At 38.2% G+C, this 15110-nt stretch overlaps 2 pseudogenes; both read right to left on the bottom strand.

The window, feature by feature from the left end:
• Window positions 1-931: 931 nt before the first annotated feature.
• LOC149185444 (E3 SUMO-protein ligase MMS21-like) lies at window positions 932-7070 on the bottom strand (annotated as a pseudogene).
• A 171-nt stretch (window positions 7071-7241) lies between these two features.
• Window positions 7242-8802, bottom strand: LOC149185443 (E3 SUMO-protein ligase MMS21 pseudogene; annotated as a pseudogene).
• Between the last annotated feature and the right edge of the window lie 6308 nt (window positions 8803-15110).

The following is a 15110-nucleotide window of genomic DNA, read 5'->3' as shown; positions in this document are numbered from 1 at the left end:
ATCCAATGCTTTTCATAAGTTGTTCAACTTCCTATTGAAACGAGAGAGTTTTCAAATTATTTCCCCTTTGAAAGGGATGGAGAAGGAACCCCCAATGTTGCAGTGGTGGCAGCAGCAAAATCGTTTGAATCTTCATTAGAAACTCTAGGAGGGAACTCATGTATTTCGCTCGCATCCAGTGCTACAAGATTTTGCATGAGAGCATTATATGAATGTGATCCTATTACTCTTGCAATCTCTTTATCCTGCCACATCCAGATCCTGACTTTTCAAAATTTTGGCAGATCCAGATCTTGGTAAATTAGGTTATCGGTGATCATAGTGGCTGTTGATTAAGACTCCTCTTCAATCAGACACGTTTCCTCCCTGGATTCTGAGGATCAAAATCCAGCCATGCACCAACCCAATGTCTAACAGGTCGAATAATGCACGTTCTCGGGTAAACTCAAAATCATGTATATGTCTAAAGCGAACATTAACATCTATCCCAGTTGCAAGGCAGGGAAGTAAATCAATAGCGTCCGCAATGTTCTGCTGCTGGTTTTGCACATATCCGGCATCTTTGTTCTCGACATTGTTATTTGAATCCAGTAACCTTCCAGCCACAAATGAAAGCAGCCTTTGCCTTAGTCCATCCTGATTCAACTGCCCAGCATCAGAGGATGTTTCCAAAATCAGTATCTTAAGCAGAGGATGAACGTCTGAGTTTGGTTCACAAGGCGAGATAGAGTACACTTGCACAGAGATCATGACTTCATTCCATACGTTGAGACACAGTATGTTGCACTGAGATCATGATTTCCTTTATTAAAGTATGTTAAGGTCTAAAATATATGGGGTGAAAGATGTCATGCCTTGATAAAATTGCTTGCTTTGGATGGACTTGGTGAATAATGTACACTAGGATTCTATAATCTTCAATATTAAGCCATCAATCCTCGTCAATCTCAGTGCAATCTGCTACCATTTGGGCTTGAGTAGAGCAGTTTCCTCCCAGCCATAATTCATCAATTTCTATCCTCAGTAGAGGATCACATATTAGTTTGTCAATTGTAAGCATTTTTGGGCACCCTGCAGCAGCGCATTTGCAACCACGCCTTTTTGCATATATATGCTTGCACTCCATGCTACGCACGGGATTTTCAAGTTCAGTGATAGGTTTCCCAGTCAATGGACAAGTCATGTTTACCAGGCTGCACTGACTGCTAGTCATAATAATTTCATCCTGCTCCTCTCCAGGCATTGGCTCATCTGCATGATGAACCCTCCAAACTGCTTCTTTAAACTGCTTATAGAACAAATGATTTTCGGGCACCGTAGGGGAATCTGCTTCAAGCTTGGAAATAGGTTTCATCTATAAGTTTCTTAAAATCTATCGTCTCATTTGAAGAATCGTATTCTCTGCCAATTGCCTGAAGAGCTGAGCTTAGCCATACGATATCATCAGAAACGGGAATCAATTCCAGAGCTGCTTCATCCAATTGCTTCACCTTTTTCGACATGGTGTATTTTCCAAATCCAGCCCAAAACACCCAAAGACTGGTCGAAATGGGGGTTGTCGATGCCACTGCCCGATTCAGGGGATCAAAAACCCCAGGGCAGCCGAAATATGCAATCCCGACAACTGGATTTCACCATTCCATCAATGCAAAGCCGAATTTTACTGGATTTCAGTGGAAAAACGTCGTAAACGGATGTCAAAGAAGGTGTTTTTCGTTACCTTTTTATCTTACATCTGTATCTATTTTCAACTGCCAACCATGATGGAAGGCATATAGGCTCCTTGTGATAATTTCAAGAATTGTTGAGCGCCTGACAGTTGTTTGAACCCTCCTTGAAGGTTATTTAAAACCGGAGACGAATGCGAAACCAAGAACACAAAAAATACCAAATAGGAACGGTTTTCCCTCTCTAAGTCCTCTGCAATCATTTTGATGGTCACAAACGAGCTCCGAACATCTTGGAGCAGAAGAAATGGCGTGTTTTTGAGTTTTGATGGCAGAGGTGATATAAAGTTGGCCTGTCGGCTTTGTGCACCGCGCACAAACCCAGTGTGCCACGCAGGCTGTATGCGCCGCGCATTCACAATTTTACATTGCAGAATGTGGCTCTATGCGCCGTGCGCCTTATGTGCGCCGCGACCCACTCCAATGCGCCGCGCACACTTCTAGCACACAGCTTTGACACTTAAACATGAAATTCACCCCTCCAAAACTCCAATAGATATCCTTTGACCTCTTGGCCTAGAAATAGATGTGTCAAGCGATGAAAATATCTCATGGAGTAATGGGTTTGATTTTGCTCCTCAAAAACCCATTTTGTATTGTTTTTCATTTTGGCACTTTATCATTTAATGAAACTTCTGTCCTTTGGCTTTCTCACTGACTTTCTTTAATCAATGACTTTCTGAGTTTTGAGCTAATGAACTTGGTTGTTTTTTACAGGGATATTGGCATTGTTGTTTGGCAAAGGAAAACTAGAGCCTGCTTTGAAAACTCCATGGCGGAAAAAATACATGATTATTACAAAAAATTAATTCGAAAATTTCTTATTCAAAACAAATTTTTGAACAAGAAATGTCCTCAAATGTGTTTGATGATGAACTTTTGAACCAAGAACCTCTTTGAAAACCATCCTCATGGCCTGCAGGCATTATTCGACATGTTTGAAGACCAACCACTAGACCTAGACTCTTAAAATAACTCTTTTTGACCAAAATAGCATAATGACTATGAATGACTGAAATGAACTTTGATGAACATAGAGAAATTTTGACTAGCCTGGGCAGGTACAAGCATGAGGGAAACAAGAACACCAAACCCTTCCGTCAAACAATGGAATGCCCCTAGCGAAATGCAACGAAGTGAGTCGAGCGAGACGCCTAAAAATGAATTGCAAAAGGAGAAATGATCTCTAACAGAGAGCTGTAAGGACCGACTCTAACATGGGCTCCAATGGGGATGGTAGCTCCAGCTCCTTGGAGGTGCCAAGAACTGTAGATCTTTGGGAGAGCAGACAGTGCCTTCGTCCATTGGGTTATGGAGTCATTATTTTGACAACCAACATAGACTTTGACGCATTTATTGACTGAAACTTGACTCAAACCGACTCAATTGTGAAACTGAAATGACTGAAAAACTAACTCGACAAACTGTACTCAAAAATACTAAGACCTAAACTTAAAACTTAAAGCTTGGTGGCAGTACATGGCCACCCGTGTTTCTTACAAGGCAATATATGATCAAACTATATCAAAATTCCAATGTAACCAATCAAGCAGATGCCTTCTTGATTTATTATCCTGGTCAACAGTAGATACTTGTAACTGGGCATCCAAAAATCTAATTGACCCTGATCTCCTTCATCACCGAATATTGCAATAAACACCTTCACTGCTGACTGCAACAGATTTGCCATTGGGTCCTGAAAAACATGAAGATTTACCTCCTGCTGAAGAAACAAGGGGTCCATTTCTTGTGATGTTGATCTCTTTTCACAAATAAGAGTATGTTCCTGGTCCTCAAAAAATTCGGAACAAGTAGATGAGCAGATCTCCGTTTCAAAGAACATTTCAAAACATGAAACATAGGAAGAAGAATCTGAAATGGCATCCTGAATGGTCTGATCTTCGGTAGTCTGAACATCTTGCAGGTTATCTTCATATGATATGACAGCCAGATTCTCATTACATTCATTAATCATAAGAAAAGAAACTTCAGATGTTTCATGAAACTCAAGCATGACATTTCTATCATCTATCATAAATTCATCCAGAGAAACTTTTTCACCTACTTGAACAAAGATATCCTCTTGTTGTTCATGAATTGACTGGATTACCTCGTTAGGAAGGTTGTGTTCTGATGAGATGAGGGCAGTTAGGTCTGTAACTCTGTCTTCTTCATTTGAGGTAGCCTCAACAATGCAATTCTCTTCTATGAGATCCGGAACAACATGTTTTTCCTCATCACAATCTGTCTCTCAATCTGGTTTATCATCATCATTTTCTGAGATTGGAACATCATTTTCCTGTGTATCCTCATTTATTTCAACCAGATCTAAAATAAAACTTCTTCTTTCATCATTTTCAGCCATATGGAAATCTTCAACCTGCTGATTTTGATCCTGCTGCAAAGTTTCCTCTAAGAGTTCTGTAGGCTGCTGAAACGGATTTTCATACAGGGCTTCCATGATTTCTCCGTCCATTAAGTCATCACGCCCATAAAAATTCTCAAGATCTTCAATAAAACTATGAACATGGCTACAACAGTCCTGAACTAAAGCTAAGGATGGATACGATTCTTTATACCTTTCAAAGAATATTGTATGAAAATATTTTAAACAATGAATAGAAGCAGGTGGCAAACTTTCATACCAAGATCGGGCTTCGTCTTCCAGAGTAGCCATAAACATTTTCATCAAACAGTCTTCAGGAAAATTGATCTTTAATTTATGCACATGAATGTGAAATTTCACCAGATGAAGAGCAGCGTCATTATCTTCCACATTTCTGAACATAGGCAAATTCTGAAGCCAATCCACCTTGGGCATTTTATTCGGAAAACCTGGGATGTGATCTCGGCTCATGGGAGCGTATCTTCTTGCAACCCGCTCCATTTGAAAATATCAAAGCTACTGATCTCTCTGTAGTGGAGTCACCATGAAGGATTGATTGCTGGATTCTTCAGTGAATGGATTTGCCAGGTGAATGATTTCAGCCTTCTTATGTCTAATCATTGTTCACCATCAACAATCAACTCTGAACTTGAGATGTTTACTGGGGCAAAAAAATCTTCAAGCAAACCATTTTCATCTCCCCAGTGGAGTCGCCACTATGTTATCACCTAAATCTGCCTTAGGCTGAAGGAAGGCAAAATTCAGGGTAACCACAAACCACGCTCAGCCTCGTAGCTAGCCCTACGAGGACAGGAGATGGCTCTCTCCGGGTCACACTTAGGAAAATGAACAAGAGGGTCTGAGATGACTCAAAAATGAATACTGATAATGATTTTAGGCTAGTAAACAGATATGAAAAAGATAATTTAATAAACGACTGAGTTTCTGGGCTGTCTGGGACAAGGACAGCATGAACAAAGATTTAACCAAAGGCACAGGATATTTCATAAGGCGAGATAGGCATGAGGTTTTAGCAATTGAATTGAATTTAAATGAGGTGAAAAGACTGTTTAAGAAAGCTGAAAAGGGCATTAATGTATGAATCCTTTCCAGGCAGAAGAAAACACATAAAGTCTGAACACTTCCTCAAGGCAGAGCAATGACTAAATTCTACCTTTCTCACTTAAAAGTATTCAGCTGGAAACGATCATGAATGAACTGCAAAACATCACATGATACATATGAAACAGAGAGAAAAAACACATGCCAAAACTCATACCGCAAGAATCTTATAAATCAGAGCTGCACCATTTAATTATTTCTCTGTCAAAACTGTACAGTGATAGTGCTGGGTTTTTTCCTCCCACACTTTTCCTCTGAACTCTCCCCCCTTTACAAATGATTTTTAATGCAATAAATAAACTCAATAATGAGAAAATGGATCGACCAGAAATGAGGGAGTTGTTTCAACTAACATCATGAAGATAGAAAAGAGATATCCATCTGTTCTGGAGACAAAACAGCGTTACATGTGAAATCTGTTTTGAGGACCCATGAGGAGGAAACACCTGTAGCGTAGATCCCATGAAATCGTAACTGAAGACAAAAATAGACAATCTGTTCCTCTTCTCTCTCCAGTGGTAGATATTCTTCGTTCTAAATTTAGGCATTTGGTTTTTGACTTTTCACCTCCTCGTTCGAATAAAAACCAATTTTCTGTAAAAATGGCTTTTAAATAATATTTCGCCTTTAATGAGGCTCCTTTGCTAGAACCTTTATCATTCTCACTAGTTTTGATTCCAATATGTTTAGACTCATCAGCTTCTATAGTATCAACAATAATACTCTTAACTTGACATTGTGGACCAAAATGGTGTTGATGACCCTCTTGTTTCCCTTCTGTTCTCCCAACCGATAATTCTTCAATAGGAGTTTCACCGGGCACATTACTAGGCAAGATATTTAATTAATTCAGACAACGGAAAGATGCAACCTTGCTCATACTGATAGCCGCTACTATATCACCATCCAATTTACTGGCTTCATCCATATGACTTGCATGATCTGCATCTTCAATGTTATTCTCTGATAATTCAGACAAACTTTGACATGGTAGTCTCTCAGAATTCGGATTTTGATATGAGATAGCAGACAAACCGCTATCAATATCAGGTGGCACACCATCTACCAAATCAACTTTCGATAAAATCCAATGCTTTTCATAAGCTGTTCAACTTCCTGTTGAAACGAGAGAGTTTTCAAATGATTTCCCCTTTGAAAGGGATGGAGAAGGAACCCCCAATGTTGTAGTGGTGGCAGCAGCAAAATCAATTGAATCTTCATCAGCAACTCTAGGAGGGAACTCATGTATTTCGCTCGCATCCAGTGCTACAAGATTTTGCATGAGAGCATTATACGAATGTGATCCTATTACTCTTGCAGTCTCTTTATCCTGCCACATCCAGATCCTGACTTTTCAAAATTTTGGCAGATCCAGATCTTGGTAAATTAGGTTATCGGTGATCATAGTGGCTGCTGATTAAGACTCCTCTTCAATTAGACACGTTTCCTCCCTGGCTTATGAGGATCAAAATCCAGCCATGCACCAACCCAATGTCTAACAGGTCAAATAATGCACGTTCTCGGGTAAACACAAAATCATGTATATGTCTGAAGCGAACATTAACATCTATCCCAGTTGCAAGGCAGGGAAGTAAATCAATAGTGTCTGCAATGTTCTGCTACTGGTTTTGCACATATCCGGCATCTTTGTTCTCGACATTGGTATTTGAATCCAGCAACCTTCCAGCCACAAATGAAAGCAGCCTTTTCCTTAGGCCATCCTGATTCGACTGCCCAGCATCAAAGGATGTTTCCAAAATCAGTATCTTCAACGGAGGACGAACGTCTGAGTTTGGTTCACATGGCGAGACAAAGTATGCTTGCATAGAGATCATGACTTCATTCCATACGTTGAGACACATTATGTTGCACCGAGATCATGATTTCATTTCTTAAAGTATGCTAAGATCTAAAATATATGGATTGAAAGATGTTATGCCTTGATAAAATTGCTTGCTTTGGATGGACTTGGTGAATAATGTACACTAGGATTCTATAATCTTCAATATTAAGCCATCAATCCTCATCAATCTCAGTGCAATCTGCTACCATTTGGGCTTGAGTAGAGCGGTTTCCTCTCAAACGTAATTCATCAATTTCTATCCTTAGTAGAGGATCACATATTAGTTTGTCAACTGTAAGCATTTTCGGGCACCCTGCAGCAGCGCATTTGCAACCACGCCTTTTTGCATATATATGCTTGCACTCCGTGCTGCGCACGGGATTTTCAAGTTCAGTGACAGGTTTCCCAGTCAATGGACAAGTCATGTTTACCAAGTTGCACTGACTGCTAGTCATAATAATTTCGTCCTGCTCCTCTCCAGGCATTGGCTCATCTGCATGATGAACCCTCCAAACTGCTTCTTTAAACTGCTTATAGAACAAATGATTTTCGGGCACCGTAGGGGAATCTGCTTCAAGCTTGGAAATACGTTTGGTCTATAAGTTTCTTAAAATCTGTCATCTCATTTGAAGAAACGTATTCTCTACCAATTTCCTGAAGAGTTGTGCTTAGCCATATGATATCATCAGAAATGGGAATCAATTCCAGAGCTGCTTCATCCAATTGCTTCACCTTTTCCAACATGGTGTATTTTCCAAATCCAGCCCAAAACACCCAAAGACTGGTCGAAATGGGGTTGTGAATGCCACTACCCAATTCAGGGGATCAAAAACCCCAGGGCAGCCGAAATATGCAACCCCAACAACTGGATTTCACCATTCCATCAACGCAAAGCCGAATTTTACCGAATTTCAGTGGAAAAACGCCGTAAACAGATGTCAAAGAAGGTGTTTTTCGTTACCTTTTTATCTTACATCTGTATCTATTTTCAACTGCCAACCATGATGGAAGGCATATAGGCTCCTTATGATAATTTCAAGAATTGTTGAGCACCTGATAGTTGTGTGAACCCTCCCTGAAGGTTATTTAAAACCTGAGACGAATGTGAAACCAAGAACACAAAAAATACCAGATCGGAACGATTTTCCCTCTCTAAGTCCTCTGCAATCATTTTGATGGTCACCAACGAGCTTCGAACATCTTGGAGCAGAAGAAATGGCGTGTTTTTGAGTTTTGATGGCAGAGGTGATATAAAGCTGGCCTGTCGGCTCTGTGCGCCGCGCACAAACCCAGTGCGCCGCGCAGGCTGTATGCGCCGCGCACGCACAATTTTACACTGCGGAATGCGGCTCTATGCGCCGCGCGCCTTATGTGCGCCGCGACCCACTCCAATGCGCCGCGCACACTTCCAGCACACAGCTTTGACACTTAAACATGAAATTCACTCCTCCAAAACTCCAATAGATATCCTTTGACCTCTTGGCCTAGCAATAGATGTTTCAAGCGATGAAAATGTCTCATGGAGTAATGGGTTTGATTTTTCTCCTCAAAAACCCATTTTGTATTATTTTTCATTTTGGCACTTTATCATTTAATGAAACTTCTGTCCTTTGGCTTTCTCACTGACTTTCTGAGTTTTGAGCTGATGAACTTGGTTGTTTTTACAGGGATATTGGCGTTGATGTTTGGCAAAGGAAAACCAGAGCCTGCTTTGAAAACTCCATGGCGGAAAAAATACATGATTATTACAAAAAATCAATTCGACAATTTCTTATTCAAAACAGAGTTTTGAACAAGAAATGTCCTCAAATGTGTTTGATGATGAACTTTTGAACTAAGAACCTCTTCAAAAACCATACTCATGGCCTGTGGGCATTATTCGACATGTTTGAAGACCAACCACTAGACCTAGACTCTGAAAATAACTCTTTTTGACCAAAACAGCATAATGACTATCAATGACTGAAATGAACTTTGATGAACATAGAGAAATTTTGACTAGCCCGAGCAAGTACAAGCATGAGGGAAACAAGAACACCAAACCCTTCCGTCAGACAATGGCATGCCTCTAGCGAAATACAACGAAGTGAGTCGAGCGAGACGCCTAAAAATGAATTGCAAAAGGAGAAATGATCTCTGAGGGAGAGCTATAAGGACCAACTCTAACAGAGTGCTCAACATAAAAGAAGCAGAGAAGAAACTCGGTCAACTACAGAACCAGGTAAAGAGTACTATATCTTGCAAAAGAATTTGAAAAATCGACTGTCAATGTCATCAGGAAGCAAGCCACCAGAGATAATTGATCTTGGAGAATTGGAAGATGTTTCATCAATAGGGACCACTGATCCCAAGCCTCCCTCTGCTTCCTCAACTCCTTGTTCAATTGAACCTATGGAGATGATCCAATCAACTAAGACCAGCTCAATAGGGGATACTAATATCTTCTCAACATTTTTGGAAATCAACCAAATGAATGAAAGTCTTAAATCTCAAGTTTACAGTCATTTTTGGAAACAAACATACACTTCTCAACATAGACTTCTCTTTACCTTCGACAGTGAAAGAGGAAGGATGTAAATGGAATTTTTTGCAGGCTCAGATTCTATTTCCTAAATCCATAGCAAACTACAAGAAGACCATCTTCTCATTTGATGTAAACCAGATACATCCCATTGATCAAATGGATTTGCATAGGCAATCAGGTGAGATGCTATTTTCAACAATGGCCACAACTACCATGACTCTTTCCAAGCTTAGAACTACTTTGTCCAATGTATAGTCACAACTTAAGATTGAAAAGATGTCATCCTTGTCTAAGGATAACAAATTAAAATCTTTAGAAGATATCATTATTAAGATTGGATATGATCCCCAGGACTGTAAAGCAATTGAAGAAATATTGCAAAAGAAGAATGTTGAGATTACAGCCTTGAATAAACAGTTGAAGCTGCCTTCAATTGAGGATCCACAAACTAAAGAAATGGAATAAAATGAATAGTAGAGAGAGGAGATGTTAAAGCTCATTATTGAGCAAAACATACAGATCAAGAAAATGGAGGAGCATATAGAACAACTGCTCAAGGAAAAAGAGACAACACAACTTGTTGTGACCTCAGTGACAACAATTCCAATGACAAGTGTAGATTTAAGTTCAACTCCTATTGACATTGCCTCGTCTTCAGCAACAGGTGAAACAACAAGGTTATCACAGGAGCTACAAGCATAGAAACAACAAAATGATAAATTACTCCAGAAGTTCCAAGCCCTGGAGTTACAAAAGGTAAAAAATGATACCTTGTATGAAGAAGAAATGCAGAATTCACATAGGTTAGAGCTCAAGGTTAAACAGTTAGAAAGTAAGACTCTAATGGAAGACACTTTGGCACAAGCCAAAGAAGATATCTAGTTAGATATTATCAACTCTATCATAGAAGTAATGCCATCCATACAAATCATTTTTGAGCAGCAAGAATTAATTGTTAAATGCAGAGTAGAGATAGAGACCCAGAAGGCAGCATTGGGCACAAAACCCAAAGAAGCATAAGGAATGATCAGGGTATTGAATTCAAAGACTAGGCAGCAGTTACAAGGGATGAACATTCAAGATAGGACATCTACTATTTTGGAAATTAAGAAAGTCCTAGTGAAGAAGAATCTCTTAACTCAACGAAAAACAAAGTGTGATGCTTTGAACACTACATTCAAGAGGTTTCACTCTAAATTCAGTATATTACATAAGAAAGGTTTACCAGAGATAGTATCATCAAATGATCAGCTAGTAAAATTGGAGGATTACTGTGAAAGGCTTTATACCATTGCAGCAGACAACAGTCAATTTGCAGGGATAAAAATACAGATTACTGGCAAGGATTTTATGGAAGCTTTAAGCTTAGACCTCTCCATTAAATATGAAATTGGTCATATTTTTCTTACCAAACCCAATTTTGAGAGATATACTGAAGTTGATGAGATACTTAGAAGGATGGTAAATCTCGAGATACCTAGTGAGAAAATGTGGGATCAATTGTGTGAAACAATTGATTAACTTTTCATTCCAACAAGAAGACAACAACAACAAATTTTGAAGGAACAGTCATCAACAACTTCCTATCTAATAGGGAAACATCATGCAACAATTTTTCTTTTCCTATCTTCTTTCAAGCTATCTTGTAATCAGTTCAGGATATTTTGTTTAGAACTTGTATAAATAACTCTCTTCTATGAGTTATTAAAGGTGGTACCTTTCATGATCAATTTTGTAAAACCATTGATGTAAAAGTTGTTTCTAGATCACTAATAATAAAGCAAAGGATTCTAAATTTGGTCTCATACAGTTTTGTTTTCTTTTGTAATTTTTTCATGTGTTTCATTCATTATGTTTATTCTGCATATGTTTAGGATTTACAGAGATATCAGGTGAGAATAAATGTGTTACAGTTATTCTTAACATTCCTTTCTGAAGTTATTATCATAAAGAGACTGAGATATTGGTCTGTCTATCTAAAAAGCTCCCTCTAAATCATAGAATTGTCAGCATCTTATGTAATCTTAAGCATAGTTTGTTTAACTTTTGAACATTGGACAAAGGTTTTCTTACTTATGATAATTTATCTTTATATCTGAAATCTAAATTAATCATACCTCATTATTCTTTCTAAACACCTTACAAATTCAAATCACTATGTGAATTCAAATAGCATCCCTCCGATGATCTATTAGTACAATGTAAAAGAGTTAATACATCATTCTTACAGTTTTTTCTATGTATTGGTCCTCCATAAAAACCAAAACCAAAACCCCTAAAACAAATATCTTAGATGCTATGTCATGATCAGTTGACCATTATGATCTCAGAGGATCAACATCAATCTAGCGTCGTTGTCGGGACTCAAATTTGATTAGTTTTCCTAGGACAATGACATAAACCCTATTCCTTTAAGGTTACTAAAGGTCTAGATAGGTCAAAATCCTTCACCTGGCGACTCCATTGTATCAAACTGGCACCTTTTAAGCACACTAGATCCCATTCTGAATCTGACACAGTTAGTCCTCTGTCAGATCCAGAAAGACTTGTGAGAAAGGCCAGTTCTAGAAGGAGACATCAACCATCTTCTTCTACTTCAGCCTTGTAGTCTAAAAATATATTACAATTTGATCCCTATAGTAATATTCCATCCAATCCAGATTAGACTCATTTATCACCTAGGGTTGCTGAACTTTTAGATAGGGGAGTTGATTTTAAATCAGCTTTCCTTATTCATTCACTTGAATCTCATCCAAAACCCTTACTTCCACCAGGATCACCTAAATCTGAGTCTGACTTGGGTGTTCATTTACCTGAATACAAACCTACATACTTCATATCCCCCACTACTTATTCATTCCCTTCCAATTCTGAACAATCTAAAGCTTCCACTTCTAAACAACCTAAAGGGACCTTTTCTATATATTAAAATCCACTCTTTTAAACAAAAGAGGATATTTAGTCATAGGTTCAGAAGTTAGTTATTAAGACTCCCTTAAAGTCATATAGGAGATCTCCTCCTTCTTCATCTCCTCCTTCGTCACCTCCACATAGGTATACACCTTCTTTATCACCATCTTCCTCTTTTTCTTCTTCAACATCTACAAAAACATCTCACACACCATCTTCAGCTATGGCATTCCAACCTATTGTATAGGCTAGATATGCAGCTTTATTTTTAACTCAAAACCTCGATTCGTTCCCTCCAGGATATTTAAAACATCTTCCTAGGTATAATGGAGAAACTGGTTCCTCAGCTAAGGACCATCTTCAAGCATTTCTAGATTTTGTAGATAATATGAACATTGAGCAAGAAAATTTCTATATGAGGTTGTTTGTTCAATCTCTTGAGGGAAATGTAAGAACCTAGTTTAGGCAGTTACCTACAAATTCCATTAGGTCTTGAAAAGAGTTAACAAATATATTTAAAAAGCAATGGGGTGTGAAGAAAGATGCTCTTTAATTTTTTGACTGAGTTTGAAGAACTTAAAAGAAACTTTGGTGAACCTGTATCTGACTTTATTAAAAGGTTCAACAAAATTTATCATAAGATGCCCCCTGATTGCAAACCCCCTGTAGCAGTAGCCAAATCTAGGTTTTCAAAAGCCTTTGAAGATGATTTTGTTGTAATGTTAAGAGAAAGAACTTCAAGGACTTTTGAAGACATTAAAACTATTGCTATAGAGGTAGAAGCAAATAGGGCCACCTCAACCACTTTAAAAGCTAAAGAGGAAAAGGCCCAAAGAAAACTTAAATCTAGTCAAGAGGCCTCAACTTCCTCTAAGACTAAAACTGAAGATTCTAAAATTGATGAGATTACTTCACTTCTTAGAAATTTGTCCAATAGAATTTCCAAGATTGAGACTCAACCTAGAACAGTTCAACAAATAGTAGCTTGACCTCAAAATAAAAATCAAGGTCAATACAAAAGAAATCCACAATTACAAATTCTTCAAAGACCTAGTAATGATCGAGAGGTTCCAACTCCTTTACTGATAGATGATCAACAACCTGATGACAATACAATGACTATCACCGAAGACAATAACAATATGGATAGCTCTTCTGGTCAGACCACTATCATTCCTCTTCCACAAAATAAGCAAGTTCAAGAAGATCAAGAATCCTCACAGGTTTCCAAATACCATGCCTTCTCTGAATTCCTAATTGCAGATCTCAACAAAAGATATGATCTTAGACCTAGACCTGGCCCTAGAAGACCTCCTAAGGAACCTCCAACAATTGAACCTCATACCAAAACTATTGAAACTCAAACAACTACTATTCAACCATCAAATCAGTCAGCTGATACAGCTCAAATTCAAAAAATTGTCTTGACTACATTTAATGTTGAAAAAGAGTTAGAAAGAGTTAAGATCCCTATACCACTTTTGGAACTTTCCAAAAACCCTGGATATAAAAATCAAGTTTCCAAATGGATACAAAACACCTTTGTTGATGCTGAAAGTGATGTTATTAGCCTTCAAGATGAAAAACCAGTAGTGGTCTTTGGTCCTAGCTCAGATATGATAGATGAAATAGTACCCCCTTTCTATGTAACACTAAAGACAAATGACTCCATGCTATATAACTGTATGCTTGATTCTGGAGCATCACATAATCTCATGCCAAAAACCATCATGGATCATTTAAATCTTGACATAACTAGATCCTATCATGATTTGTACACCTTTGATTCCAAAAGAGTACCTTGTCTAGGATTGATTAAGGATTTAGTAGTCACTCTTGCCCAAATCCCAGTAAAGAGCATAGTGTTAGATATTGTTGTCACTAACATCCCTCCCAAATTTGGAATGCTCCTTTCAAGGTCTTGTTGTGCCAAATTAGGGGGAACTCTTCAAATGGACATGTCTTATGCCACTATTCTAGTTTATGGGGGAGAACAACTTAGATTGTATAGAGAGGTTAGATTTTTCCACACGGTATGCAAAACATATCAACCAAAGAACCACCCCATTTATGCAATTGATCAATATTTTGGCTGTTTTCAACTCTCTTCAAATCAAATACATGAATCTCAAGTAAAAATTGAAGATGTAGTTGAAAACCCTGTATCAAATCAAACTGATGTATGGAAGTTGTTCTTTGATGGTTCTTGTACAAAGGATGGAGCAAGGGCTCAAGTAGTGTTAATCTCACCAGAAAAGGAAAACATAACACAATTATGTAAACTTGATTTTGAAGTCACCAACAATGTAGCAAAATATGAGGCTTTCCTTCTAGGACTATAGTTAGCCAAAAGTTTAAAGGTACACAACCTAAGTGTTTTCACTAACTCAGAGCTCATTGTAAGACAAGCTAGAAATCTTTTCCAAACAAAGCATCCTAGGCTTAGGTCTTATAGAAGTGAGGTTTGGGATTCCATTGAAAATTTCTTTGATGCCTTCAAGATAACTTATGTCCCTAGAAACGAAAACATACATGTAGATTCTTTGGCTATTTTTACAAGGTCATTTAAGATTCCTGATCAAACACAACTATTATACC

The sequence above is a fragment of the Pinus tabuliformis genome, chromosome 3_2, assembly GCF_031772625.1.
Source record: "Pinus tabuliformis cultivar Carrire ecotype Pingquan chromosome 3_2, CPIR1, whole genome shotgun sequence".
NCBI classification, from domain to species: Eukaryota; Viridiplantae; Streptophyta; class Pinopsida; order Pinales; family Pinaceae; genus Pinus; species Pinus tabuliformis.
Note: the sequence above shows the minus strand (reverse complement) of the source record. Positions and strands in the feature narration are given on the sequence as shown.